Source organism: Poecilia reticulata, chromosome 1, assembly GCF_904066995.2.
Source record: "Poecilia reticulata chromosome 1, P_reticulata-male-v2, whole genome shotgun sequence".
Lineage (NCBI taxonomy): Eukaryota > Metazoa > Chordata > Actinopteri > Cyprinodontiformes > Poeciliidae > Poecilia > Poecilia reticulata.
The window spans coordinates 22,903,603-22,919,668 of NC_088830.1; the positions used below are offsets into that span (position 1 = coordinate 22,903,603).

General features: G+C 39.1%; 1 protein-coding gene across 2 annotated transcripts in view; it reads left to right on the forward strand.

The window, feature by feature from the left end:
- Nucleotides 1-412: 412 nt before the first annotated feature.
- atf7ip (activating transcription factor 7 interacting protein) overlaps nucleotides 413-16,066 on the forward strand; it is a 34,999-nt gene continuing 19,345 nt past the window's right edge. The window contains exon 1 of one of the 2 annotated variants that reach the window (XM_008416176.3): nucleotides 413-1,033. The gene's annotated coding sequence lies outside the window, so the exon portion shown is untranslated. The remainder of the gene's footprint in view (nucleotides 1,034-16,066) is intronic. The other variant, XM_008416193.3, reaches the window with a different exon arrangement.

The following is a 16,066-nucleotide window of genomic DNA, read 5'->3' on the forward strand; positions in this document are numbered from 1 at the left end:
CATCTACTTATTCAGCTGAAAAAAAAGGTACCTTCACATTTCCTCCACAATTTTAGATTTAGCACTCTGCTTACATAAAAATTAGGCTGTACATGTACATGTTTATGTGCCTTATACGTATCGTGTCATATAAGGCACAGTTCTGAATAACAATAATTTTGAGTAAGAAAAGCTCAACCTCTCCATGCTGATCCAGATATTGGGAACATGAACACACAAGACTAATGAATCACAGTCATAGTACTGTCATGTAGGACCTAAAGCCTAATTATACCACAGGTGTAGTGGAAGTTAGTTTAGAACACTTCTGAGGCTGTTGCTGGACTAGCTCCTCCTCCTTTGTTTAAATCCCTCCCCCTCGGTTTAATCCCTCCCCCTGAACCGTTTTTCTTTGTCGTGGACAAATCACACACCCCTCCCTCTCCGTGCTAATATGCAGCTCCTCTGCAGTTTGTCCTAGCAGAAGTCTGCTCTGTGTGGCTGTTTCTACCATACTGCAGCTGGGTTGCTCCAGACTGAGGTTGCTGCTGCCGAGTCCTGCCGGATCAACTTCTAGGAACCACACCCGTGACGTCCAGGAGCTTCTTCATAAGTACCTTTTCCGGTTTTAGGTACCAGTTTTGGTATCTCCGCCGGTATAGAAAGACTACAAGGAGGAGTTAAAAAGGAGGAAAAAAAAAATCAGCTCGCGACGGCTGTTCGACGCGGACGACTTTCCGGCGTTGCCGACCAACCCCCCGCTCCCGCCACCGACAACTGACGTCACAGCGCAACCGTTGGTCTTTTTGTTTTTTTGAGTCGTTTGTGCGAAAGGAGGAGGAGTCTATTTTTTTTCCTCCAAGAGAAGCAGAGTCGGAGTGGAGTGTGCCGACTACAGCACAACATAGAACTGCGGCTTTATTTACCTTGTGCATGTAAAAAGCGGTGTCCTGCAGCTCCATCCACACTACATCCTGACTGCATCGTTCTGCAGAGAAGCGGACACATCAAAGTCCAAACTGAAAATAACTCAACACCACTGGACTACGGGTCGGTGAGTTGCGGTACTGCATGCTAACCAAGCCTCACTTTTTTTCCCTTTCTTTCTTTTTTCTTTCTTTTTTTTTTTTTTTTTTAAGTCAAGCGGCTTTCTTGTGTTTTTTTTCCTGATTGAATTTACAGTCAATAAGAAAATATTTTTTGGATAACCATTTAAAGAGTGACCTGTTGAAGCTGTCATTAGCAGCTAGCAATAATAAGAAATGTAAGCTAACACTGATCACTATAGCTAAAAACTTAAAATAAATATTAAAACATGTTTCTATTATTTTTACTTCTATTATTATCGTTATTATTTAATATTTTGCTTTTAAATATATTTGCTGTATCATAAAGACTTTTTACAGTGCAGTTTTGCGTTGCTCCTAGCTTGAGCGAAAAACAGCTACGAGTTCCACAAATTCCGTTTTGCAACTTTCCTCAAATGTTGAATTTTGCAATGAAAAATCTTACTTTGTATTCGTAATGTCATGACCAAGGAAGCTGGTTGTTTTTTTAAACGTTGTCGTGGCGGATATGTTTGTGGGCGGAGCCTATCCAAAATTTTCAGCTGACCAGTTGTCCTAGCAACTGACACTAGGCACTCTTGCCTCTTCTGTTCTTATAGCGGCACTTTTATTTGAGTGTCTTTGCTGCGTCTGACAGTTTTTACTGGGCAGTAATTTACAGTTTTGTGCATTTTAGTTTTCAAGTTACAGCATGATTATTTTTTTGTGGGAATTGACGGCTTTAGTGAAAGCCATCACATTTTCAGAAATTCTAATTTGTTCAAATTTTAATGATTTTTTATGCTTTGTTGAATGCATTTTAATGTTATAATGAGAGATTTTTTTTTTCGTTTTGGTAGCGTTGATTTGAAGTTATAGGCGGAGCCTAACCAACAATTTAGCCTGATCAATTAACCAGACTTTCCTGTTTCATACTTTTGCAGGGTAGATTTGCTGTAGGGGTTTACTTGTTTAATATTTGTGCTATTGGCTGTTTGCATGTCTAACTCTGATGTCAATCCAGCTTCTGGCTCGATTTAGCTTTCTGTTACTTTTTGAAACATTATAGTACACTAGTTTATTCCTTTTATCTGACATGAATATTATTGATGGATTCTCTGGTTTAAATACTTACAGTGTTATCTGGAAACATATGTTGTCTCTGGTATAAATATGTCTTTGTGAAATATTTAAAGACCCACCCCTAACAAGTCAGCATGGCGGGTATGTTGTGCTGAAGCTAAAACAAGCAGCAACCCCAACCAGCTCACAGCACAAGTTACAGTTGAGTGAAGAGACACACAGGAGAGATGTGTTCATGGATTTTCTCCATATACTTGAATACAAAAAAACTAAGGAGTTATAAAACCAATACTTTTTTTTGTCCCATTATTTCCATCTGTCATTACGTTTCTGGAGGGTTTTTTTAAGGTTGCCCTTTTTTCTCTCTTTGTACCCAAAGTAAAACTTAACGATACACATGAATATCTTCATGTGGCAAAAAACAACTATGACTAAAATATAAGAGGAAATGATAGCACGCCTCACTGTATGTTGTCAAGGTCCCCTTTTGGCCTGAAGTGGTACAGGCCAGTGATTTTCCATGAAGCACATTGCCTTAAAAAGTGGGTGTGGCCTAATCTCTATGGTAAAACTAGAGCTAGGCAGTTTTTTTGCTATATAGTGTTTCCTTATGAAGTTAGAATGAGTTTTTTTTTTTTCAGTTTTAGTTGAACTAATGTACAAATGAATGAGTACACGCTTCCCAAGGGAACAACAGAAGCATGTGATTAACAAAGCTATTGAATCACAGTAAAATTTCAGTTCTCACAACTGAACTCCTTCATCATAGTTTTGGTACTTGAATCTGATCTAAAATTAATCTAAATTAGTCCATTTCAGATGTTGTTTCACCTTTTGGAAGATGGTACAGCCCTGTTTCTTGTTTCACCTCCCCCACACCTCTGTTGCAGTGCTCACATGGTGCACTTGTAATTCATTGCAGTTTTTTACCCTGTGGAGGTGGGAGCAGTCTTTAAAGGCACCACCTACATTTTTCAAAGACGTCCATGAAGGAGTTAGTATTTCTTAGTTTGTCAGATTCATTTAGCCTCTCTTTTAACACCATTAATCATAGATTTTCTACAATTGAACAGTTTTTGAAGTTAGCTGTATTCAGCTGCCAAATATGAATCGAGAAGAAAACCTTTGCTATTTAGCGTGAAATCAAAATATTACTGTATAAACATTTCTTTGTTCATTTGTAGGTATTTATTATATAACACTGACAATTATCAAGGAGTGTATTTTTTTCAGCTCATAAAGTCTTAACAGTGAGTTTCTTTGCTTTAATGAAATATGTGTTGTAATAGTTAAGCCACGTATTCTATGGCCTTCATAATAAGTTATGGCAAGAAGTAATATTGTTGGGTTTCTTTGTATTACAGTGATGTATCAGATGGACACATCAGTGTGTGTGGACCTCAAAGAGCTGTTTTTACATTTCCCCCAATATTTTAGAAGTTTAGAAGGACTTCATTTACGCAGCACTTTTCTAGATGTTATCTAAAAGTTTGTTTACATAAGACTGCCGTCTGGTATTTTCAGGCCTAAACGCTTGCTCTCACAAAGCTCTGCCTATTTACCCAATGCTCCTCCACTGAGCTGCAATCTCCAGCCGAGCTCCCGCCTCAGGACACTTATCACTTATTTCCACCAGACTAGCGGCAGCAGCATACTAACTACTTCTTAGTCCAGATCTGCGTAAACAGGGCCTAAACTTACCAACTGCTATAAACCACATTTGTCACATACAAATCGGTAAAAAATTTAGGGGTTCAATGCTACACCCAAAGATGCATCGGCTAGTTGGGACAAGGTCAGGCGCGGCACTATGGGGGGAGGCTGGGGTGGTGGCTGCCTCCGGGCCTGGATGGGTGCCCATGTGGGCCCAGGTCTGGAGGTGCCAGGGAGGGAGGAATGGTTTCAAGTCGCTTTAATGTCTGATTATAGATGGAGAAAGTGCATGTAATATTGGTGTATGCAATATTAAAGTTACTGTGCCTCAATGGAATATATAGTAGTCAGTCCCAGTGACGTTTGACTCACGGTTTAGCCAATGTGCTTCATGGGTAAAAATGAAACGAGAAGCGCGGCCCAAACCGCCCTCCAACCCCAACAGTTTCCAGCAGCACAGGTGATACACGTGAGGGGTCCGGTCATTGGCCCCGGCCCGATGCTGACTTGTTCCGCTAGTGGACAAGGTAGTTTGAATCAAACTTATAGTCTCCCTATTGTCAGGCTACTCTTGGTGAGTAAGCTACAGCTACCCCAAGACATTTAAGATTAGGCATTTTCTGACATCGTCTCAATTGAATACAACTTTTAGGTTTATGAAAGCGATGCCATGGATATGCTTGAATTTTGTCCTCAAGGATTTTCTATATTTCTGCCATAAACAGTCATCTTTTGTTTACAGTTGGAGCGCAGGAGACATCACACAATATGCAAATGAGAAGTTGCTGCGAAACAGGATTTAATAAGAATTTAAAATGAATACAAAGAATTAGGGCTGAAACGATTCCTGGAGTGATTCGAGTACCTCAATTATTAAAATTCCTCGAGGAAAATGTATCTGCCTCGAAGCTTCGTTAAATTAGATGTTATTATTTAGCGCACCGTGTTCCGGCAGGGTTATTACTTGTGTTGCGCAGCGCTCTCACTTCTGCCTGAGTTGTTGAAGAAAAGCTAAGTGTTAGCAGCATAACGTCCAATTTTCAAGTTCGGCCTGGGAGGATTTTATTGATTGGTGATAATGTCCGGGTTTTTCAGGGGACCAATAAGCATCCTTAAAATAAATGGCACGATGCCTGGAGTACGGTAGTCTTTTCTCCTCCCAGAGCTGCTGCCTGGTGGCGGTTCAGAGCGAACAGTGGGGAAGAGCGCTGAAGGTGTACTTGTACAGGTGAGCAGATAGACTGTACACTGCGGGCGGCTGCGCATTAGATTATTTACGTAAGTGTAGCTTTACGGACGAACCGAAAATTTTTGTTTTTCATATCCCGGTTGCAACAAATGAGTGGCAGAGCTCATCGTGGCGGCACGTACCTGGTAGATGAGTTTTTGTGTGTGATGAACAAAGGTGTCAAATCCCGTCGCTAAGAGGAACACGAAAGCTATAAATGTCTGGGCAAGGTGAGAGCTCTTCTATTAAACTGACTGTAGATGAATACATAAACAAAAAGTTGGAGTGCAGACATTTTTATAAGCGTATTTTTGAGCCTGTCTCTTTATTATTGAATTGAATATAATTTCAGATTTTTATATAACTTTTCTTCAGGTTAATTTAGAAAGCGAGCTATTATTGTTACAGGTAAATTTTGTAAACTACAGAAAAGTTATTTTTAGGGAAGCTCAACTGTGAAAAATTGGACTGATGTTGATATGCGATAGTAATACTGCTGTTATGTTAGATTTATATTTATATGTCGATTTTTCTTCAACCACCAGGGGTTGAACCACCAAGTGAATCATTGGAAGTCAAAATTGGAAATAAAAGAAGAAAGCGGTCATTAAAACGGAATTAGGTTTTAATAGGGAATTGAAATTTGAGAATGTTGTTGATCAGTTAAATAGCATTGAGGGGAAAAAGAAGATTTCTCGTCTTAAACTACTCCCTTCTCCCATATTTCACTAAATCTAACACAGAAGCTGTTAGAGGTGCTGATGAAGCTGTTAGAGGTGCTGATATTTTTAGCAACAAAAGGGGCCCCAAAATCAAATTCTGCTCAAGGCCTCATACAGCCTTGGATCGGCCCTGCATGATGAGGTAATCTGCTGCACTACGCAGAGATGCGCAATAAACGGGAGATTTAATTCAATGCTGCTAATGTGGCTTTAGTAGCTCTTTTATTTCATGTCTGTTGAGTTTTTAATAAGCGTCACAGAAACTGTTCTGGTTGGTCGAGTTTAGGGGCCGAGTTTCTCAGATCTCCGTGCGGCTGCGCACATTAACTCCAAGTATGCAACTCATTTGATATGGCTTGATGTATCGTGTAAACGGAAAAATAATACTAAAAATAATATAAAATCACCGTGATGAGTGACTCTGAGGAGTGCGCGAAAGCGCCTCACCGGGCTGAACCTGCATGATGAGGTTAGCGCTGCTTGTTATCCACAAACGCGAAGCAAAGTGTAGAGGCGCCAGCTGTGTGATTAGTCCGCACACTGTCGGCTTTAAATGCATAAACTATAAACCTATCTATTATAAACCTATCCTTTAGGAGGATAGGTTTATAAGCCCTGGCGGCGGGGCTAGTAAAGCATGGAGGGCCGCCAGGCTTATAATACACTGGGGGAAGCCCTGCAACAATAATGGATGCAAGCTGCTGTTGAAATCTAAAGAAGAAGGAGAAGAAGAAGAATATGACAAAGAAAGTGCCCATTTTCATTTAGCACATGCTAGTGTCAGACACAAAGGATCAGCACTTTTACTGTTGTAGTTACCGTTCGGAAACTACCGTAATCAGTTCAGTCAAATCTAAACTTAGGAACTTTTTCTTTTTCAACCGTAATAAATGTGATATTCAATTGACCTGTTATGACTCAAATTGTGGGTGTCCGCCCCCCTCTGCTGCTGCTGCGTTGCTGTGGAAAACCTACAGCGGCAACAATATAGCCCAGTGCGGCTTATAGTCCGGAAAATACGGTATTTATTTGATAAATGATGTTATTTCCTGGGTTTTTTTTCTGTGAAGAACCCAGAAAGGGTTATTTGGTTATTATTTATTTCATTAATAGTGTTATTATTTATTCCCTGACTTTTGTTTTGTGAAGGTTATTTGATTGTGCTTTCTGGAAAACAATACATTGAACATTTAGGCACTCCTGCAATCATCTCACTTTTTCTGTTACAAACTGACTTCGGTCTCCCACCAGAGAAGGGAAAAGTTATGTGGCCCTCACAGGAAAAAGTTTGGGGACCCCTGGTTTAAATGATAGGCTGATGTTGGCATTAGCCTACATTAGCCTAATGTAGGCCAAGTTTATTTTAATAACTCAGTTTTGTTTTTATTTATTTATTTATTTTCATTTTTTTGGCTCTTAAAAAATTTCAATTTTAACAGAGTTCAGTTGAAATGTCATTTTACAAAGCTTAAAGAATAGGTTGTCTGGCTTCAAAACTTAGCACTTTGCTTTCAATATTGCAATTTTTAATGACTACTGTTTGTTCCTCCCCCACTCAGAGTAGATCACATGATACAAATGAGAGCCAATAAAAAGCCTCCCTTTCACTTGGAACGCTTTTGCAAACAGGAAGTACTTGTTAAGGGAAGCCCAATTTTTTTTATACCAACAAAATCCCCAGCCTATAGAACAGTTTTGCAATCATGTACATGGATATAATCAGTGATATATCCATTTACATGCTTTATTCTTTCTTTAAGAATTTGTTGTATACAATAAACTGCTACGCCGATCAGATGGACAATAATGTGGTGCTACTGCTCTGTTTGCCACAATGGACTCCTGCTGCAGCAGATACTGTCTGCTTTGAATTGTACCGCCAACTTGTCCCACAACAACAGCCCATAGAGGTCACTGGGTTGTGACTATTTACCATCGAGGATCAGGGGTCTAATATTGTTGGGTTGACTTCATCCCCTACTTCTTAAGACATTTTACTTGGTAAGAAACATGCAGATCAAGAATAGAAAGGATTTTCTGAAATGGACAAGGTACTCAAACACTAATTTACAAAGCCTTGATTGAAGCTCCAACTCTTACTTGGGTTCAGATTTGGACATCACTAAACAGAAATTAGGGGTGGCCGATCGCCGATTACCGATCTTTTAAAAAGCATAACTTACCAATTCCAATTTTGGTTGATACCATTTTTATTTTTTAAATGTTGCTCAATTTATCAAGAAAGTGCTGAATTGGCAATGTGTAAAAATCTATTCTCTGTGTAAAAATCGGCCGATCACTGATCTCCCAAAATTAAGAAAATCTGCACCGATAAATCGGTACACTCCTAACAGAAATATATCCAATGGTCAATGTAATGCAAACAATCCATTTTGAAATTCATAGCAACATCATAACAAATATTACGATGTGGACATCAGCAAAATCAAACAAAGCGCTAAAGAAACATTAACTATTTTGCGGGACTGTTACTTATTCAGTATCAACCATAAATGAATTTGAGTTAAGGAAATTATTTATAAAAATCATGAATATTGGACACAAAAAGTAGAACAAGGCTTGTTATCAGGGCTGGTTTCAAACTGCTGTTTCTTTGGGGTGGAGAATTATCTGTTTCCAGTGTCTGTCATGTCTGAAGTGTATTCTTTGACTTCAAAATGATCAGATTTGCAATTCCCGTGTTGGCCAGGAGGATTAGTCGTTGTGGGTGTCCCACTTTCGTTGTTTTGCAGTTCCTTTCTCACGGGCTACTGCATATTTTAAGCTGTGTAAATTTTACCAAGAGGATATTTTTTTGCTGCTGCAACAATGTCTTCTGTAGGTAGGTGACTTGCCTTTTCCCCAGTAGCCAGTCAACATGCTTTTGGTAATATTAATGTTTCCAAGACTTGTTGTTTGACCTTCTCTATATACATTTGACTTAGAATGTTTAATTGGGAAGAAAATGAAAATTAGCTGTGGTTGGACATTGCCGACAGTTTGTTACACCAAATAATAATGGCAATAGTTGTTCATGGATGTCCCTTACAATCAGTCTTTGTATTTGCAGATTTGCTAAGGTATCCAGTGTATGCCATTAGCCAATGCAAAAGGGTCAGAGGCAATGTGGAGTTCAGTTTCCTGCTCAAGGGTTGACCTGGCCATTTCACATATGGCAAACTTTCCTTGATTTTGACCTGGCCACTTGTTCATGAATATTTGTAATGATGCCATAGAACTGAAATGTACTAGAAGAAAACAAAACCATTATTATTTACTGATCTGAGTCAGACAAATTTCTTGCAGGGGTTAGATGAAGATTAGAAAATATAAACTTATAAAGTTTGCAACTGTAGACGTTAGCCATACAGAACTAGATTGCAAACAGCAAAGACAATGCCTTTGTGATCTTGTTATCCAAACAAAATAAATCAACTCCTTCTGATGATAGATATTTTCGGTTGCCATAATTTTACCCTATGCTTTCACATCAGACACCAAACTGTACCCAAAAGATAAAAAGGAGTCTTCGTAAAGATGTATTGTGTTTGGTGTGCAAGACGAGTTGGACTGTGACAGTCCAACTCGTCACAGTTGGACTGTCTTGAAATTGCAAACAAAAATCTGTGTATGAAATGGCAAAGAAACGATGTATAGAGCTCTTTTGGTTAAAAATGCATACCGTATTTTCCGCATTATAAGGTGCACCTAAAAACCTTCAATTTCCTCAAAAGCCGACACTGTGCCTTATAATCCAGTGTGCCTTATAAATGGACCAATATTGAGCCACAACAGGTCTAGCAACTACGGTAAGCAGCCACCGACTTTATTTTTAGCCCGTAGAAGAAGAAGCGGGCGGTGAATGCTGGGATAGTTGTCAGAACGCTGGTTTGTTAATAAAGTTTAACTGACCCATCTACCTACCGACCTGATAATCATGTCGTCTGCAGGTCATTTAGCATCACGTTCTCCACGAACATGCTGTGCGCGAACGGAGAAGGGTGACCATCGTCCGGCCACGCCCTGGCCCAGTCGCGGAAGGCTCTCCTCGCCAACCCAAGTTGGGCTGTTTTGTTGACAGTCTTTATGTCAACAAAGTGGCTTTAGACATTCATCCGGGGTGCTTTGACTAGGGTTACCAAGGGACCAGCCCCTATACATTTAAAGCCGGGGGAGGGGGGAAGAGAGACAGAGACTGCGGCGGCAGCATGTCAGTTGGTCTGTGTTACCCAGAAAGCAGTTGGGCACAATTTCGCAACACCAACACCGTGAGTGAAACAATGACTGGGGCAGCCTACTATGTAAAGTACTCAGGGACCACTTCTTTATTATTACACATCCACATTTGAACGGAGCAACTCATGTCCCGTATCGGTTCAATACGGACGGGTGGCCACTGTAACTGTAGTGTCTATTCTATGCGCCTTATATATGAAAAAAGTTTTAAAATAGGCCATTCATTGAAGGTGCGCCTTATAATCCGGTGCGCCTAATAGTGCAGAAAATACGGTATTTTTCCTGTTTCTTTCACAGTAACCAGTCAAGCCCTGCAACAATGTGTGCTTTTTGTTCTTTAAGTCAGCATAGCAAAATCAGAGGTGTGGACAGATCCCCGATGGTCAGAGTGAAAAATTGCATAGACTGAGCTTCCCCTACCCTCCACCTCACACATGTTCAATCAACTGGACTCTGAGACTACTACCTCCATTACATACAGCTTTGACCTCCCATTTTACTCTAGTCATTTCACACATGACTCTAGCTTGGGAAGGTGTCAGAAATGGGGATGGGCAATGTTGGTTTATAGGTTTACCTAGAAATTTTGTGGTGGTTATTGTAACGGTGTTGAATTGAATGGTGAGCTTTTTTTTTCAAAAGCCTATTGCAGGATTTTGTGAGACTCCCAATAACCCAATCACTTTGTATAGTCAATATTGGGGTTAGAACAGTATCTACAGGAATAAATTCCCTGCAGATGTAAAGCACTTGCTACTGCACACTTGTTACATTTACAAATCTGTGGCTATATTTCGTAGAGGTTTTTTGATTGTTAAACGATTTGTCATGAATAATATAGCTTATGTAATTTATATATGCAAAATCTATCAAGAATAAGAACAAGTAACTGCTTTTATAAAACCAAACCTAACTGACAAGAGAACAAGAAAGCATTGCAAACTAAAATCTTGAAAAATATCAATTCGAGACGAATTCTTTAGAATAAAAGAGCTAATGCGACCAACCCAGAAAGGCCACAAAAGAAGAGGCTAATCAATAGTGAACAAATGTTGGAAGAGCATGCGATTTATACAGATACAATTGAGATAGCTTATCTCTTACTTGTGTTTTATGCACATGTTGAAGCTGGTCTTTATCAGGAATGCATTCAGCCTGCTGAGGGGGAAATTGACACTTCTCAACCTAAACCTTAATGTGAAAATAGTTCAAGTATATTTGTGATGGGTAACCCAACGCAAAAGAATAGAGAACTAGTTTATAGAAATTTGTAGTTTGTTGCATCGTCTCGGTACTGCCGAGATCACAATACTGGTAGGATAGGCTTGAGCAATCTACAAGACGTACAACGTTCACATCAAATAATTGGAACTACATAGTTTTAAAACAAATGCAGCTTCCAGAGTTTAGTTTGTCTACTAATGCTTGTGAAATCAAAGCTGCCTTCTCCCTCTTTTGAGGTGCACAACCATCCAATACAACCCCCCCAAAAAACATAGATACCGGGCTCTATCAGTTCTGGAGTCCACTGCTATTTCAGACCCTAACTAAGCTTAAAATTGGAACATAATTTTCTACGAAAAGGTACTCTTTCTAAGTAGGCATGTTTTTAGTTAAAATCTTTTCCTTTTAATGATAACTTTGCACAAAAGTGAAAAGTTCTTAGTGGTGGCACAGTCCAAGCATTCCGTGTCTTTAAACCAGAGAAAAGCTCAGTCTTGTCTTGACTCAAGACAATTGTAGGAAAACATTTACTGTCTTTGTTTCCACACAAAGCAAGAGGTACAATAGTGTAGTATCAACAAAGTATCATCAGCATAGTACAGCAATTTGGCAATATATGTTTTACATCAGGAATTTGCAGTGTTAAACCTACTAGTGGATAAAAACAAAGTTTTGGAAAAAACATTTTTTTCCCTGTTATTTTGGATTAGTGCTTCAGTTGTTTCAGACGAGTGTTGTATGCATGACACATTGTGAGATAATGTGTCATGTAAATTATCTGCATCAGGTTTTACTCTAGTAACTAGGTCTAACATTTCTGTAGTTTGATGTTCTCTATTTCATGAAAGATTGCAGACAATGAATAAATTACATTTACATTTTAAACACAATTGATCTCTGGACATTGTGTATAATGCAAATTTCCCTAAATGTGTGCCACCTGTTCTAAATAAAAGTTAATAAATGAGGGGGGAAAAGTAATCAAATAAAATTAGTAAGTTGATCTGATTTTGAAAAACGACTGTCAGGAGCAGGAAGGTTTGGATGAACAAGAGACGGTCATATGTAGGTTTGTGCTACAGTAGTCACCGTAACGGAAACCCTCTCAGCAGCAGTGGGAGCCGCCATTTTCTGTTACAAGCGTCCACTTGCAAGCAATCCATCACACTAGAAATGGAGGCTGGGAAGCATGTAGCTGAAGCTAACTTTTTAAACTAATGCATTTAGTTTAAATCAGAAGGTGTTGGTCATCTTTTCACAGAGAAAAAATCAGTGTGTGTTTCATGCAGAAGGAGAAAAGGCAGCACGGAATATTGGATTTGTTTTTATAGGGGAAAAAAAAACATTACTTAGACATGACAAACTTTAAGCAGAATATAGCAGATTTTTTAGCTACAGAGACTTAATTAAAATTTCATCCAGCAGCTCAGGGTGAACGAGCTACCATTTCGAGGCTATGGGGTAGAATGTCTACCAGTTTTAAGAGACCTGTAATTTGCTGGGAATAAATTCATCCTAGACTCAGGCTGGTTGAATTTTAATTACAGTGTAGTTTGTTTAAACAGCTGCAAATTTGTGAGACCCCTCTACAGGTCTGTCACTCATTTGTAAGAACACCCTTCTGTTGAAATGGTGTAGTCCACGCTTGGCAGTAAACCTCCAGCGAGGAGCAGACTGCAGGTGTGGGGGATGGGTGTTGGCGCTGTGTCTGGCTGTGGACTTAGGCTCTGACTGTAGTCCTAGCTTTAGTTCTCATCAGTCAGTGTGACTTAGACCGTGGAGACATTCAGAGATTGTTCTAGGTGTGATGGGCTATTTTCAGAGCTACACAAGCAGCTATAAGACTTATTAGTTTAGCTGTCAACAAGAATTTTGTTTGTTTATATACCGTAAGGAAGCCAAGGCTAACCTTATTTTGCATCAAGATGTTTCTTTTGATTAACATATGTGGCCTGTTTTGAGCTATGATACAAGCCTCTCTCCGTAGCGCATGGCTAAAGAATAATCACCATGTGCATGCTTGATTCACATGGAACCTTCTGGCTCTGCCCTCCCCCTCCCAGTTTTCTTCCCCTTTTTCCTTTTAGCCTGCTGTCGCTGCTCTTCGCTTTTGCACAACAGGAGCAAATCACGCGTACAATACTTGGGCAGTAGTAGGCTAGGGAGCAGACTCATGTTATTTTAATACTTTGTTCTCTATTCTGTTTATTTGTTTAACAGGTTATAAGTGGTCGTTATAATTACTATCATTTTTAATCTATAATTGACTTATCTTGGATAGATCTTATAAGATGAAACGGAAATCAGTCAAGTGGTCGACAAATGTTTAGTAACATTTTTTACCCCAAAATAACTAATAAATATTTCAGTAATGTTAGAGAAAATTTCATTTAAGTATATTTCGCTACAAAACCGCTCCAAGGTACATGGAGAAAGACACAAACGGATGTACGTAAGGGAATGTTACAGAAAGGAAAAAATAATCTGCTGCATTCTCCCACCAGGTTTCCTGCCTTTGAGTTTGCAGCACAGATAAAATGTTTGATCCTATGGGAGAGTGTAAAATAAAACTGGTTGGGTAATAATTTCACTGATGTTATTAGATTACGACTTATAGTGTTTGATACGTAGTAACATACCGACTATATTCTCACTCAAATGAAGGCATTTGAGTGCAAATTGGTATTCTGTGACGCCACAAAAATCCTGTTTTTGGAAATGGCTCTTTTTCAGACACCAGAAGATTATTCACGTGTATCTCAATAAGTTAGCAGTTGACATCAAAAGTGAAAAGTTTTACATCAATTCATCTCGCAGTGAGTGATATATTTTAGGTTTTTAGATCTGGTAGTTTTGACGAAATAAAAAAAAAAAACACCATTGTATTTCTTGAGGAATTGTAATATATTAAAATTAAAATAACTTTTAATGCACAAATGCCCTGTTATGGCTTATACAATCATGGGAAATAAGGTTGATATCATCCACAAATATGGTAAGCTAGAGTGAGGGCTGCATCCAAGCATAACTATAGAAAGTTTAGTGGAAGAAAAAAGTGTAGTTATTTAAAAAGTACACAATATAGCAATATCTTAAGTGGATTTTGTCATATTCAAAAGTTTAGGGGATATTGACAATGTCTGGACTTCAGGTGGTGTCACCACATACAGACGCATCCAAGATATGGATTACAGAAATCCACAAACCTTTTGTAGATATTCTAATTGACTGAGTTGCACCTGTGTGTGAATTATCTTCCTTTCAAGAAATACTTGAGTACAAATTCCTAATAATCAGTCGTAACAGCTTGATTGTAAACATATATACATCTATTAAACAGTTTCAAATCATTCGTAATGCTTGTGTTTTCTAAACATGCGGATTTGTTCAGATTGTCAGGTTGAGGCGGAGTGTCCTTCTACATGTTAGTCTGGCACAAAGCGAACAGCCAGCCTGACACGGTCTCACTTTCACAGCTACAGGCGAGTCAGGTTTAACACTGGACCTGAGTCACGTGTTCATAAGTTGTGACTGAGAAACAGATTTGCTAGGTTAAAAAGGAAGGTGATGTGATTAATCACTTTTTTGACTTTCTTAGTAATCTCAATAAAATGTTGTAATATCCGCTGGAACTGCAGATTAGAGGATTTTAGTCAAGTTGGTTGGCAAGGTCAAAATCACTGGAAGCTGATCAAAATAATTTTTAGTGTGTGGTTGGAATCAACACGGGTCACGTTGATTCCTAGGAATCAGTTTGACATAACCAATATTTAAAAAAGAAAAAGAAAAATTGCGTTCGACAAGCACTGAAGACGTCAGCTCCACCGAAATAAAGGTTTTACTTTTTTTGTGACAGACAGGCATCACTTCCCAGCGGCTCGGTGCTGCTGAAGCTAACGCTCTGTTGGAAGCTGCGGCAGGCTGGAGAAGCTCCGTGTTGCTACGCACAGCAAACAGGGTGGCCATTTTGAGTCTCAGTGAATCCATATGCCAGCAGTCAGGGTGGGGGAAGGGTAGAGCGCGCGCTCTGCGCAGTGTAGTTGGAATGCAGTGTCTGCCCTCAATAGCTGGCTGATTTTATTTTTGTCCACACTGCATTTAGCCTTTTTGGACAATTCGTTGCTTTATATCCATTATTGGTAATTACTTATTTTAATAGTTTAGTTTATCAGAAATAAACAGGAACTTGCTCTGTGTCCCAGTCCCAAGAAAGTCTGTGTCATGTTTACAGTTGGAAACACTGGTTGAAGCACCTAAAACCATCTGAATAGGAAAGGAAATAAAATGTTCCATTTCCTTCCTCTGCTATTTCTTGTTTTACATTAATATGTCTAGTACAGCTTGGGGTCAAATAAGCAGGAGTATTTAAAAAAAAGCTGTTCCAGGTCAACATTCATGTGGTCTCTCACAACAACAATCTCTAAAGCAGGAGTTAAGTTCATCAAAAATAACATGCAAAGATAACAGTATTTGCTTTAATCCTGTTTGGCTGTTTTTGTGGGCGGAGTCAGTAATCTGATCTGCTCTTGCTTGTGCTCGGCATGCTGTTCGCAGCAACACTGGTGGCCATTTTGTGTTTCTACAGTGGCAGACAGAGAGGAGGGGGGTTGGGCAATAAATGCACAGCTAGTTTTGTTGTTCTTTGCAAAACAAGTGTTTTTAGTGAAGGAGAGAAATCACAAGAAGACATATTAAACTATTTTTTTAAATGAAAAGCTCAGATTCATCTTATGCCATCGTGTTTATTTCTGAGTCTTCAACATATTAGTAAATGGGTTTAAGAATCAACTAATGTAGAAACTGAAATGTGACATTTTAATGCACCAAGTGATCTACCTATGAGAAGTTAAAAATTAGTATCTTTGATCCTGTTCGTAGAAAGGATCCACCCTCTT